Source organism: Syzygium oleosum, unplaced genomic scaffold (genome assembly GCF_021117445.2).
Source record: "Syzygium oleosum isolate NSW1041296 unplaced genomic scaffold, Sole_v2.1 Sole_v2.13, whole genome shotgun sequence".
NCBI lineage: Eukaryota > Viridiplantae > Streptophyta > Magnoliopsida > Myrtales > Myrtaceae > Syzygium > Syzygium oleosum.
In genome coordinates, this window is record NW_026607497.1 from 11,036,953 (window position 1) to 11,051,349 (window position 14,397).

Here is a 14,397-nt window from a genome sequence, read left to right on the forward strand (position 1 = left end):
GGTTTTAGTTATTTTCTAGGATTTCATGCTTTCGGAGCTTTTCCTTATGCTTAGGGTTTGATGGTTTGTATTTCCGTTCCAATAATATAATTCATTTGATTTTATTCAATAAAATTACAAGTTTATTTTCATTTTGAGGACATGTTGAAGTATACAAAACTGGCCTAGTTATGATATCCAACCATGAAAAGAAAATATCATCCACGGAGAAATTCTGAGGGTTGGGCTTCCTCATGCTTCCTCCAAAAATTTTTCTTATAAAAAAATGATTAAAAAAAATGAAATGAAAACATGTATCAAATTAACCCTGTTTGTTTGTTTGATTCACTTACTTCGTGTCTCAGAGCATACTCTCCTTTGACTTGTTATTACGAAGGGGCATTTGGAAACGATACATCAAGTCCCAATGATAGTGACGAACTAAAGAGTACGTCAGACTCTGATGGTGAAAAAGCTAGAAAGGACTTTGAATATGACGGTCCCAACAATGATGATTGAAAAAGATCACGACGCCCATATCAGTCAAAAACATTTAAAATGGAGATTAGCTTTACTGCAAAGATCCCTATGGAGGTGATTGCACATGCTCCACGTGATATGTTTGGAAGTGTCCTTAGCTGCAGAGGATTTCATTCAAGTCTTACGACGAACCGGGGAAGAGTCACATTTAAGTAGCAAAATGGAGGGAATTGCCGACATTCAAGAAAACTCAAAGGGTTGCCTCGCTCGGCAGTACAGGTAAGTATCTGTTTCTCTAAAACTCTTTTCATGAAGAGTAGAAAATTTTCATAAAAGAAAAAAAAAGGGAAGAATACTTTAAAGCTAAGTAGATGCTTAATGCTCTTCCAAGTTCAATATGCTTATGTCGTTTAAAAAAAATTGTAGGGTAATTTTACCTATTTAATTCACCAATCCCACGAGAAAAATTGTCAAAATGGACAATTCAACAAATGATGTGGAATTGCTTGAGTATGCTAAATGAGATGCGTCAGAATGATGAAAGGCAAACTATATTCCATACATCGTCCTGCATACATAATCCCAAGGGAGTTGAGTGGAAAATCTCCATTTCTGCAAGGTAAAAGATTTTCTCGCAAAAGATACAACAATCAAGATGATGAGAGGCAATTCATTTCGCTATCCCAAAAATTATAGGTGATCCCTCGTTTACCCTCCTTTAGGCCCACACACTTGGAGATTTCATTCAAATTATGCCTGTCAAAAACCATCCCAAGTTGGGGCAACTGGAGGTAAGTCGGCATCACAAGATGAGGAAATGGATAGAAATCATTTTGCTCTCACTTGCATCAATCTTCATATGTTATCATTGCAAATGAACTCTTGCGATAATTTAAGTGCCCTAGGATGACGAAGAGCATTTCTTTCTCTATCCTAAACACTTCTATCCATTGCTAGCCCAATTGAGCCTGCAATTTCATTTTGAACAAACCCAGTTGGTGATCATTCCCTACACTGGGGCAAGACAAAGGTCACCACCATTCGAACATCATGGCTCAGAATGCCGACTAAAGATGAAGACCCTGAGATTGCATTGTTCAAACTTGTCTAGACTAGTTCCTAACAACACAAAAAGGACAATAAAAAGAAAATGAAAAATGAACATTAGGGGGCATAAAAAAGCAGTATACTTGGTAAAAATAAGGCCAATTCCCATAGAAAAAGAGTCAAGAAAAAATTGAATATAAATGTCAAAAAATAGGGGGTATGAAAAAACAGTGTGCTAGGTAAAAGCAAAGACCGATGCCACAAACAAAAAGTGATCAAAAAATTGAATGGTTTTGATTGAAAAAGAAATTCATGTCCCAAGCGAAGTTGCTATTGTTCGGCAAAAAAGTCCAAGAAACCAAAGCTTGTAATTATCCAGTGAAATTGGTGAAGAAGATCCTGACGGCGTAGAGGAAAACTGGTGGCGAGGTCAAGATAATCACAAACTCTCACCCTTACACACATCACTGAGCCTGGGACCCTTTCATTTCTCAACCCTTGAACCAATCTTACGTTACGCCTCTCACGAAGTCTTTTCTGATTAGAGCACTTGAGTTATCATAGGATTTCAAATGTTTATAAACATCGCTCGAAAGAGTGTGAGCAAGATTATTTCTTTCTCATTTTTGCAGGGTTCTTGACTCGTAAATCCGGAGATAATCACGAAGTATTTCTTTCATGGCCTTCACTCAGATAGTCTCCTTTTATCGAGCCATTGAGCAAACCTGCATTACAGTTCCGATGAAGACCTCTCAGATTGGTAAGGTCATATCGCTTACGAGAATACTCGAACCCTTGTTAATGTGATGATGGCCAGGCTAAGTGATTATGGTATTCCCGCATTAATGGTCGGGACAAATATCCCTTTTTAATGAGAGCAAGCGAAAAACCCTTTCTCACTGAAAGTCTCTCGTTTAGCATTTTAGAGAAGTCCACTTCACGAGTGAAAATTGTCTTGATTGGTGGTTCTCCCCAATGAATATTTGGTGATATAAACATAGCAAAATTCATTATGCATAAGCTCCAATTGAGTTGTTTAAAACTTCAATGAATTTTGAAATGCTTGTTTCGAAGTAGCACAAGTTGTGTATATCCTCGATGAATGCATGCACATTTGCTCTAACCGTCTTTGATAAGTAAAATGTCCCCAGAAACCAAAGAACACTTGACGTTCGAGTTACTCTACGCAGTCTCACAGTTCATCCAAACATCTTGAATTTCCAAAATACTAGGACGTAAGAGACCTTCACGAATATCTGAGGTACGTCCTCGATATTCCCAAAGCTCATTTTTACCAGGAGGTGAAAGACCTTCGCGAATATCCGAGGTACATCTTCAATATTCCCCAAATTTCCTTTTACCAGGAGGTAAGAGACCTTCATGAATATCCGAAGTACATCCTCGATATTTCAATTCTTTTTTACTAGGAGGCAATAAACCTTTATGATTATCCGAGGTACATCGTCGATATTCCAAAACTTTTTACTATGCATTCATATAATCAATATAGGTTCTATCTCCACAGCTTTATTTGATAAAACATCATAAATTTCTTAACGCCTTAGGTATGTGAATTGCATATTGTTCCGTGCAAAATCCGATTTAAGAAAGAAGAAAGCGGCAGAGGCACTACACTGATTCTAAGCGTGGCAATCAGAATTGGAGAAAATCATCCACTTCAGGATTGTTCCGACTTCAACAACAAAATCGATGTGCCTCACCAAGACATCAACACGGAACCATCGAAGACAATGTCTCTCTCTTTGGGTCCTCATGTTGAGTGGCAACCATTGTATTGCACAGGTTCAATGGGGGACGTTTTGGCTTCAGCATCTCACCCGTGCTTAGCGATCTCCGCACAAACAGTGTCAGATATTAAATATTTCGTCAGCATAAGAAGGCCAATCGAGTAAAGCTTCATGGACAATGCGACATCCAACGGAATTGCGAATTTACTTGTATCCCTGATCATGAAAGAGAATACCGATGATGATGGCTCTCAGTGGATAGAAGACAACATTAATTTCGATTGGACAAACGGCTAGAAGGACCCTAAAGTTGACATCGTACTAGGTGGCTCGCCTCCAACAAGTGACGCTACCACATAATAGTTTGTCCCCACGATAGTGGAAGCACTCGAGCGACCGTTTAACATGGATCTACAAGAATATCTAAACAATGCATTGGATGCAATGGATTGTCTTTTAAAATCGATGATGTGATTTTGCCACATCATCTAAGATAAGAAGGTGGCACCCCACACATTTACCGTTCCTGCACGTTAAATTCCAGCATTTGCACTGTACTTTCCTTTAATTCCAATCTATACACTTTCCTGTCCAAGATGGACAAAGAGCTTTTTTTCACAAAAAAATCCAAATCAATCTTTTCAGTGAAAGATTTTTCACTGTCTAGGTGAAACAATAACAAAAAAAAAAAAAGCATCTGAGTCACTAATTGAGTGAAGCTGAAAATTGCCTGGCACAAAATATAGTGAATTTGAACCTCGAAACTTGGTAATTAGATGTGGAAGACAATTCGAGTAAGTGTCTTGCTTCTGATTTATTCTTGTTATTTGTGTTAATTTGATATCTATTTGTACCTTTTATCAAGCATAAAACAGATAGTCTTATTTTAAAAAACATGATCTATTAACATATTGTCGCCATATGCGTAAAATTAGGTTAAATAAGAAATTCCTCTCTTTAATTTAGTGTTTTTTAATCATAATATCTTACAAGGTAGGGAAATGCTGATGTGACATAAAACATGAATGAAATAATTATTAGATCGGCAATAGAATAAAGGATTGATGGTAATTAGGGCCATCAAATGCATGGGTCGGGTCGGGTCGGGTCTAAAATAGTCCGACCCATATTGACCCATTTTCATGCAATACGAAATTAGTGACCCATATCTGACCCAACCCATATTACCAAAACAGATTAATATATAAACAAATTTAGGAAAATTCATACCCATTCGTTTAACCCAGTTTAAGCTCTTTACGTGTATATGTTATTTGAATAAAAACTTCACATCAAATAAAAAAAAGATTAAAAAATAAATAAAATAAAGAACATATAATTTGAAAATTGGAAAATTAAAGCAAAACAAAAAAATTGAAATGGCCTTTTATTAATGTTATGGTGTGGCAAAAAGAATTCCAAAATACTAATATAAAAATATAAAAGTCAAAAAGTTGATTTCCTAAAAAAAGGGAAAAAAGGAAATTTTAAAACACAAGAAGACAAAACCACGGCGTGGAACAATAATTGTGGAGATTGCAAAGTGTCGTCTTCTTCCCCAACCAGCATATGCACTTCATCCGCATGGCCTTCGGTCACTTTGTCACGCCAAGACTACCATTGCCGCACTGCTACCCTCACCTGGCCGTCGCCTTCTTCAACCCGAGTTCTTCGAAAAACCAAGCACAACGCCGTAGCCGAAGCAGGTAGAGGTCCTCAACCTCAAATCGGAGGTTGCGAACCTCTATGTTCGCTGATTTGGAGGTCCAAGACATTCAATCCTAGGTCGCAGATTTTTTGTCGGCATCAGATCTAAGAGATTTCGACTCTTGGATTAGAGAGAGTGATCCAAAATTGAGAACCGAGGATGATCGCGGTGCTCAAGGGATGAGCAATGGCAGCAACGAGTGGCGGAGGAAGTTGATGATGTGCGAGCGGCGAGCGCCACCGGGGCGATGGCGGTTTTCGAGGGATGAGGGACGGGGAGGATGGCAGTCTTGGAAGGACGACGACGGCGGCGAGTAGCGTCCTTGCTTGGAGCTTGTCCGGTTACATTTTGGGTGGCAAAAGAACACTACAAGTGTCATAACTTGTGTACGGCGCTCACTTTAGTACCATAACTTTTTTTTGGATCACTTTAGTGCTAAAATTTTTGAAAAACGATCACTTAAGTGCCAACTCCGGTGCCGTACATAATTTTTCGCCGGAAATCTGACGTGGCATTTTTTTTATTAATTTCTAAAGCTGACGTGGCTCGCCGGAGTCTCGCCGGAGATTGGCACTTAAGTGATCGTTTTTCAAAAATTTTAACACTTAAATGATCATTTTTCAAAAATTTTAGCACTTAAGTGATCGTTTTTCAAAAATTTTAGCACTGAAGTGATCCAAAAAAAAGTTATGACACTTAAGTGATCGTTTTTCCTCCGACTTGGCACCAAAGTGATCCGAAAAAAAAGTTATGGCACCAAAGTGAGCGCCGTACACAAATTATGGCACTTATAGTGTCCTTTTGCCCATTTTGGGTTTAACTTAAATGGGTGCAAACCCATATTTAACCCATATAAACTTGAGTTTTAATGTTTCAAACTCATTTTGATCTATTTTTTAAATTTTAAGCAGTCCATATTCAACGTGATCTACTAAAACTGAGTTAAAAAATGGGTAGCGGACCCATATTGCCATCTCTAATGGTAATTGAGTAATTTTCTGTAGCTTGATTTGCAGAATGAAAAAGTCTCTCACAATTGTATTTATTTAGTTTACAGCCACTACCTGTGGAATAAACAAAGTATTAGAACAAATGTCCAAAATACCCCTTTATCGATTTTAATCATTACCAAATAGATATAACAATAAAAAGAAGTACTACAATTTATTTCCCATGCATCATATAACTCATTTCCCTTGTGGTTATAAGTTCCGATATACAGTTTGACATCTTCAGAATCATAATTCTATTGTAGCAGATCATATGTTCTTGTTATAATATTTTAGAAACATAATTTATTTAAATTACTTTTAAAATATGTTGTCCTAGTCGTCAGTACATTAAAACAACATAGTTATATTAACTATGTTTATTCGATACTAATGATTGAAATCTCTTTTGTGTAAATTGTTGATATAGTGGTGGTAGTGTTATTTATTATGGTGATTAAAAATGTGAAAATTAATGATATAACAATTATAATTCCGTTAATAAAAAGGCCTTATGTTTTAACTATTATAAGATCATTTCTGCATTACAAAAAAGAAAATCAAGTCTATTCGTAATTACTGATCAAGATAGCCACTCTTCTAGCTCTAGGTTAGGAGGGCTTTACGGAACAACTTTTCTTGCTATGGGATTTGCATGTGTGGATCTCCGCCCTCTTTCCTCCTCGAATCCGCCGTCGACCTCCCTCGTCTCCAAGGCTCGAACTTATGTTGCCGTCAATTGTCCTACTTCGCTTTCCTTCCTGTATGCATGATGGGATTCATCAATAGTCGGAGTTAAATGTTCATCAAGTGTTGAATTGGAGAATGGGTTGAATCTTCCTCAAAAGTTGTGTGATATTACATACTAATCGATTAATGAATGTTGCTTTCCAGCAAGGTTCATGGTTTTTCTGGAGCAGTGAACTTTTTCCTTGTGATAGACGACTTGGGCAAAATCTTTAGTAATTCCGGAGTCAAACAACAGCCATGGGTAAACTGAGCACCTTTCTCGAGTGCTATCTCATTGAATGGAGGCAGTCTTCCAAAGTTGTCCTGGTTTAATAATGGAATAATTGACAAGCAGCTTTTCCACCTGCTGCGCGTACTTCCAGATGTTTGAGTCTTGACATTCCAAATTAGATTGCATTTGTTGCGCCAGAAATCCTTGGCACCTATCAACAGCATCAATCTCTCTCTTCTAATTCTCTATTTGCTATTCTGTTTTTTATTAATTTTTTATGGGTGCCCCCTTCATTTCTTTCCTTGCTGTATCCCATCTCCCTCCATAATCACCATGTCAAGTTGGGCAAAACATTATCACTCCATGCTTAGATCAGAGAACTAAAAGATATTATCTGAATGGTCTTTATTTATTGAATTGAAAGTTTCCATATAAGGCTGGCGCTTACACCAGAGCAGTTAAATGAAGAATGTTATGTCGATATGCTTTCCAAAAAAGCTGTCTTTGACAGTTTGGCCAGTAACCCAAAAATACACTACGATGGCCAGCGGTTTTCTTATAAGGTACACTCCACTTTCCTGGGAAGCTCCTCTGTTGTATAAATATGTACCGTCCTTTCTTGAGGTGATAGTTTGGTTTTGGTTTTCGAATTGTTCCAGTCAAAGCACGATGCGAAGGACAAGAATCAGTTACTGAAGTTGATAAGAAGCCACATGGTGGGCATTGCTGTCATTGACCTTAAGGATGCATTCCCAATTGTGATCGAGGACTTATAGGTATATCGACTTGCTGATTGCGTTCTCCTTCCCTCGTTATGACTTGATTTTGTTTTTCTTTATTTTAATTAAACGATTAAGATAACAGCCGCCAGCTGAAGTTAGCTAGCTAGGCTAGCGCATGATGGCATTCTTAAGGGGCTTGAAATATGTTCTTGAGATTACCGTGTAGTCGTTATAGTTGCTACTTGATTGTTGTTGGGGTTTGCGATTCATTTTTGGCATTTCCTATTATGTTCCATGTTTACAGGGTAACAAATTGAATGACTGCTGAATGAAGCTTGGAGTTCCTGCCATGTCATTTTTGCCACCTGAAACTAATTGGATAGTTGTTCTAGTTGACTATTGGACCCAATAACACACATATGCTACATCAGAACACAATCACCAAAAGGGTGAAATAGATGTTTCATGCTTTATCTAAACTTCCCATCGTCGTGGTAATAGTTGATATCTACCATTATCAGCAATATTCGTAAATTGAAGAGATTTTTATCATAATCTGAATCGATGTGCTGGTTCTCTATTGTCTTTTAATTTTAGTTTCTATTTAAATTGTGATTGGGATAGTCCACTGGTTAAGGGTTTAGTAGAGAATGAGGGTTAAAGTGTGGTCGTGAGCTATTTTAGCATATTTATTAGGTATTTTTATTGTATAGATTTCTTCCTAGTATAGAATCCTTCCTATTGTATATCTCCTAATTAGGGTTGTTATATGTCCTATATATATAACAGGATCGAGCATTGTAAATGTACAGAAAACATATTCATTGAATAGAAAAAGGAGAGTCTTTTTCTTCTACATGGTATCAGAGCCCTAGGGTTTGATCCTTGGGGTACTGTACGTCAATCATCGACTACGGCGGTCCCGCTACTGAAAAAAAAATTTTGGGCTCGCTTTCTTTCTCTATTGCGCCGTCCGACGTGTGTCTTTCCCGATCTTCTTCATCACAATTCAGTTTGCGAATCTGATCTCATGGCCGACGAACAATCGAGTGTTACAACTGACCAAGCAGATGCTAGCGCCTCTGCTACTGCCATCCTGGCAGACCTGACCGCTGCGATGAAGCAGCTCTTGACCCAGCAGGCCGCGCCGCCGCGCGTTGAACCTCCTGTTGCACCGATTGCTGTCAAGCTTGATGGCAAAAATTATGGCGTATGGTCCCAGGTTGTTGAGATGTATGTCTCGGGCAAAGACAAACTGGGTTATTTGAATGGTGATTCTCCTGAGCCCCCTCCTACAGATCCATCTTTTAGACAATGGAAGACCGATGATTCTACGGTGAAAGGTTGGCTTATCAATTCTATAGACCCAGCCTTGATACCAAACTTTATTCGGTTTCCTACTGCCAGAGCCGTATGGGATGCTGTGGCAACGACCTTTTTTGATGGATCTGACACCTCCCAAATCTATGATATTAAGAGGCAGGTTTCTCGATTGAAGCAAGGCGGTGGACCCATCGAGAAATATTACAATGATCTTCAAGGGCTCTGGCGTGAGATTGATTTCCGCCGTCCTAATCCTATGCAATGTCCGGCCGATATTCTGAGGTACAATGCCATTGTTCATGAAGATCGAGTTTATACTTTTTTGGATGGTCTCGATGACCGCCTGGATAATGTTCGTGCTGATGTTATGAAGATGGATCCATTTCCCACTATTGAGCAAGCTTATGCCCGAGTCAGGCGAGAGGATATGCGCCAATCTGTCATGCTCTCCACTCCTGTCGAGGTCACCTCTGGTTCCGCCATGGTGTCACAGCGGGGCAAGGGTGATCAGTTAGTGCTTTCTGCCCGGGGACCTCGCCCTAAACCTGGTATGCCAATTCAATCCGAGGGATGCTCTCACTGTGGGAATCCTAAACATATAGCAGCATCTTGTTTTAAACTGCATGGTTATCCGGATTGGTGGGATGATTTTCAAACCAAGAAGAAGAAATAGGGCTCCCAAAAGGGGCGGAATGGAGGGCAAGCTTCCTTAGTGACTAGCGGCTTGTCATTAATTCCCATGGAGCCTGAATCTGCTAATGCCGAATCTCTTGAAGGTAATTGTGGGTTTGTCTTTGCTAATGGACATGGTGATGGTCATCATGGGTGGATAATTGATTCTGGCGCTACAGATCATATGACTCCGGAATCTGGTGATCTTCTTACATCTACTACACCACGTCGAGATCATATTTACAATGCTAATGGATATAGCTTTCCTGTGACGGCTGCTGGGCGTGTGTCTGTCACGCCTTCCCTCTCTCTATCTCATACCTTGCTTGTTCCTTCATTGTCTAATCGTCTGTTATCAGTTGGACAGCTTACTAGTGAGTTGAATTGTGTTGTGCTTATGTACCCTGATTTTTGCCTGTTTCAGGACATTCTCACGAAGGAGATTATTGGGCGTGGTACTAAGAGGGAGGGGCTGTATTTCGTGGATGAAATTACTTCTGGACGGACCTATCATTCTCGTGGACAGTTAGCTCAAGAGAAGGAACTTTGGTTATGGCACCGTCGGTTAGGTCACCCATCTTTTGGGTATTTACGGCATTTGTTTCCCAAGTTATTTCATGGTCTATCGAACTCTAGTTTTCAGTGTGATACATGTATTTTGGCAAAGAGCCATCGCACTTGTTTTCCTCCCAGTTTGAATATAAGTTTTGCTCCTTTTTCCTTAATTCATTCTGATGTATGGGGTGCGTCTCCTATTACTACTGTATCTGGGTTTAGATGGTTTATCATCTTTGTTGATGATTGCACACGTATGACTTGGCTATATTTGATGAAACATAAGAATGAGGCTGAAGCTATCTTTCGGACTTTCCACCGTATGATTCAGACTCAGTTTGGGGGCCAAACTTCAGGTTCTCAGGTCTGATAATGGTGGCGAATACTTAAGTAAACCTCTTGCAGCTTATTTTCAAGAACATGGTTTGATACATGAAACTTCTTGCCCTCAGACTCCTCAGCAGAATGGTGTTGCTGAGCGCAAGAATCACCATCTTCTTGAAACCACTCGAGCACTCTTGGAGGGTAGCCATGTTCCCCATCGTTTTTGGGATTCTGCTGTAGTCACAGCTGCTTATTTGTTGAATCGCATGCCTTCCCGCATTCTGAGCTATCGCACGCCAATGCAAGCACTTGCTGCCCATGTGTCTCTTCCTTCGGTTCTTACATTGCCTCCTAAGGTGTTCGGGTGTGTCGCTTATGTCCATCTTCACAAAAATCAGCGGACCAAACTTGACCCTTGTGCAGTCAAATGTGTGTTTCTTGGTTATGGCCCTTCTCAGAAAGGGTATCGGTGTTATGATCTTGCCGAGAAGCGCATGTATGTCACCATGGATGTAACATTTATTGAGACGGAGTCCTATTTTCCTTCCCCCCAGTGTCCTGTTCAGGGGGAGACTAGTTGTAGAACCAGACATTGGTGGGAGGTAGGAATTGCAGGAGCGACGGATGGGTGCGCACGGCCACGTGATTTTGAGGTTGCACATGATTCTGAGGCTGCTGAGGCCGAAGATTTTGAGCTACTGCCGCATGATTCTGAGGATGCACGACCAGATAACACTGAATTACGGCATGGGTTCGAACAGGTGTCAACAGATGCACAGCTGCAACTGTCAACAGATGCACAACTGCAACAGCCCTCCTTGTCTTCGCCCTCTTCACCCTCTTTAGTACCACTCCAAGCTCCTGAGAATGTACCTGAGGTAAGTACTTCTACTGTACTTGATTCTTTTGAAGATACTGATGTGCTTACTGGTTATAAGGTACCCGATAGGCATAATAGGGGTAAACCACCGAATCGATATTCTCCAGATGTAGAGGACCGCCGGTCTCGATACCCTATTGCAGACTATGTGTCTGCCAACAGGCTGTCCACACCACTACAAGCCTTCGTGTTTACGATTTCCTCAGTTCAAGTTCCAAACAGGGTTGAAGAAGCCATGAAGGATCCGAAATGGCTTCAAGCGATGGAGGCAGAGATGGAGGCGTTGGAGAAAAATCGAACTTGGAAACTTGTGGAACTACCAAAGGATAAAAAGCCGGTTGGATGTAGGTGGGTGTTCACAGTCAAACATAAGGCAGACGGCACTATTGAGAGGTATAAGGCGCGACTAGTAGCTAAAGGGTATACACAGACTTATGGGGTGGATTATCAGGAAACATTCTCTCCAGTTGCAAAGTTAGACACTATAAGAGTGTTGTTATCTCCGGCCGCAAACTTGGACCGGCCTTTGCATCAATTTGATGTGAAGAATGCATTTCTTCATGAAGATTTAGAGGAGGAGATCTATATGGAGCTTCCACCGGATACGAGATGTGCGGATAAGCCGAACATGGTCGTAAGTTGGAAAGATCATTGTATGGGTTGAAGCAGTCCCCTCGTGCATGGTTTGGTCGCTTTAGCTCAGCTATGAAAGGGTATAGATACTCCCAAAGTAACTCAGATCATACTTTGTTCTTAAAAGGTGCTCAAGGAAGAATGACAGCTCTTATCATATATATAGACGACATGATTATTACAGGCAATGATAGTGCAGAGATTATGAGACTGCAGGAATTATTATCAATGGAGTTTGAGATGAAGAACTTGGGAGGTTTGAAATATTTCCTGGGAATCGAGGTTGCTAGGTCGAAAGAAGGGATTTACTTGTCTCAGCGGAAGTATGTTCTTGATCTTTTGACCGAAGTTGGCATGCTAGATTGCAAGCCTGCAGACACTCCTATGGTGCAAAACTGTAAGCTTGGAGAGTACCCTGATCAGACGCCTACTAATAAAGAGAAATACCAAAGGTTAGTAGGTCGATTGATTTACTTATCACATACACGTCCTGATATTGCTCATGCAGTAAGTGTGGTGAGTCAGTTTATGCATGCACCTAGTGAGGATCATATGAGTCTTTGTGTGGCGCATCATTCGATATTTGAAGTCGGCCCAGGAAAGGGGTTGTTATTTGCAAAGAATGGCCACCTTGAAATAGAAGGTTACATGCGATGCGCATTGGGTGGAAGTGTGATGCATGTGAGGTCTACATCGGGGTATCTTACATTTGTGGGAGGCAACCTTGTTACATGGAGAAGTAAGAAACACAAGGTTGTAGCTCGGTCTAGTGCGAAGCCGAATTCGGAGGTGTAGCAAAGGGGTTATGCGAACTTCTATGGCTTCGAAAGCTGCTAACTGAGCTCGGGTATCCACCAGGTTTGGAAATCAAATTGTTTTGTGATAATAAAGCAGCCATATATATTGCTCATAATCCAGTTAAGCATGATAGAACCAAACATGTGGAGATTGACAGACATTTCATCAAAGAGAATTTGGAGGCAAAAGTGATCCAGTTACCATTTGTCAAGTCTGAAGACCAGTTAGCTGATATATTGACAAAGGCTCTGTCAAGTAAAGAATTTCATTGCTCACTTATCAAGTTGGGTATCAAAGACATCTTTGCACCTACTTGAGGGGGAGTGTGGTCGTGAGCTATTTTAGCATATTTATTAGGTATTTTTATTATATAGATTTCTTCCTAGTATAGAATCCTTCCTATTGTATATCTCCTAATTAGGGTTGTTATATGTCATATATATATATAACAGGATTGAGCATTGTAAATGTACAGAAAACATATTCATTGAATAGAAAAAGGAGAGTCTTTTCTTCTACATAAAGTACATGATTTTCGTATCTTTGTTGGCCTGGGGAACGACAAATGGAGTTCTTTGTTATGCGTCTTGATTTCTTAGACAAATATACAAATATATACAGGCCTTGAAAACTGCTGGTCAAGTATGGCTCCTATCGAACTTCGACTCTCAGGAGGATATTGCCGACCCGAATGATCCGAAAGTGCCCATAAAAGTATATGACGATCTGAAGCAACTCTTTCGGAGTATTGAATTACCTCGGGACATGATGGACATCGAGAAGGATCTCCAGAAGAATAGGGGATGAAACCATTGACGAACACCATGCAGAGAAGGCTTGCGGCCTAAATCCAAGAGGACGAAGCTCACCAACGTTCATCTTCCGGAACTCTTCGAGAATCTCAAAGGTTGATGAAGGATGGAGACGAGGAGGCTGTCCTCAATAAACTAATCCCAGAGAACTGCATGGGCGATGATCTTTTTCCCCGTGTCTTCTATTGCTGTACTTATCGCGTGCTTGTTTTGGATCATCGGTGTCGACTATAATCTTAGGTATCCATCGTGATATAACAATCTCAAAGCACGAGACCCGAGATCTGGACGGCTCGAGCTCGGCCACGACATGGGGCTCGAGGCCAGACTGGTTCAACTCGTTGCCAAGATTCCTCCTCGCCCGTGGCCGAGGCTGGTTTCGCCCAGACCATCGCAGCCGTGAGCAAGGCCGCCTTGCCCAGATCTGGGCGAGGCTAGCCTCGCTCTCGGCGGCGATGGCCTCGCCCAACGAGGCCGCAACCCTCTCACCTATGGCAGGCGAGGGCGTACCAGCCGTCGCCCATGGCCGGGGAGGGCTCGGCGACCCTCTTCCCGGGGCCGGCGAGGGCCCGGCGACCATCGCCCCATGGCCAGCGAGTGGCCTGGCGGCCCTCGCCGGCTACCATCAGAAAAAGCAAAGGGGAAGTGAAGAAAAGAAAAAATAATAATAAAAAAATTCGGAAAATTATTAAAATATTATTAAAAATTATCCATATCAGCATCGATAGTGCCACGTAAGATGACCAGCGTCCACGTTAGCAATTTC

At 40.9% G+C, this 14,397-nt stretch overlaps 1 pseudogene; it reads left to right on the forward strand.

Annotated features, from left to right (window-relative positions):
• Positions 1-679: 679 nt before the first annotated feature.
• Positions 680-13,667, forward strand: LOC115694438 (uncharacterized; annotated as a pseudogene).
• Positions 13,668-14,397: the final 730 nt, after the last annotated feature.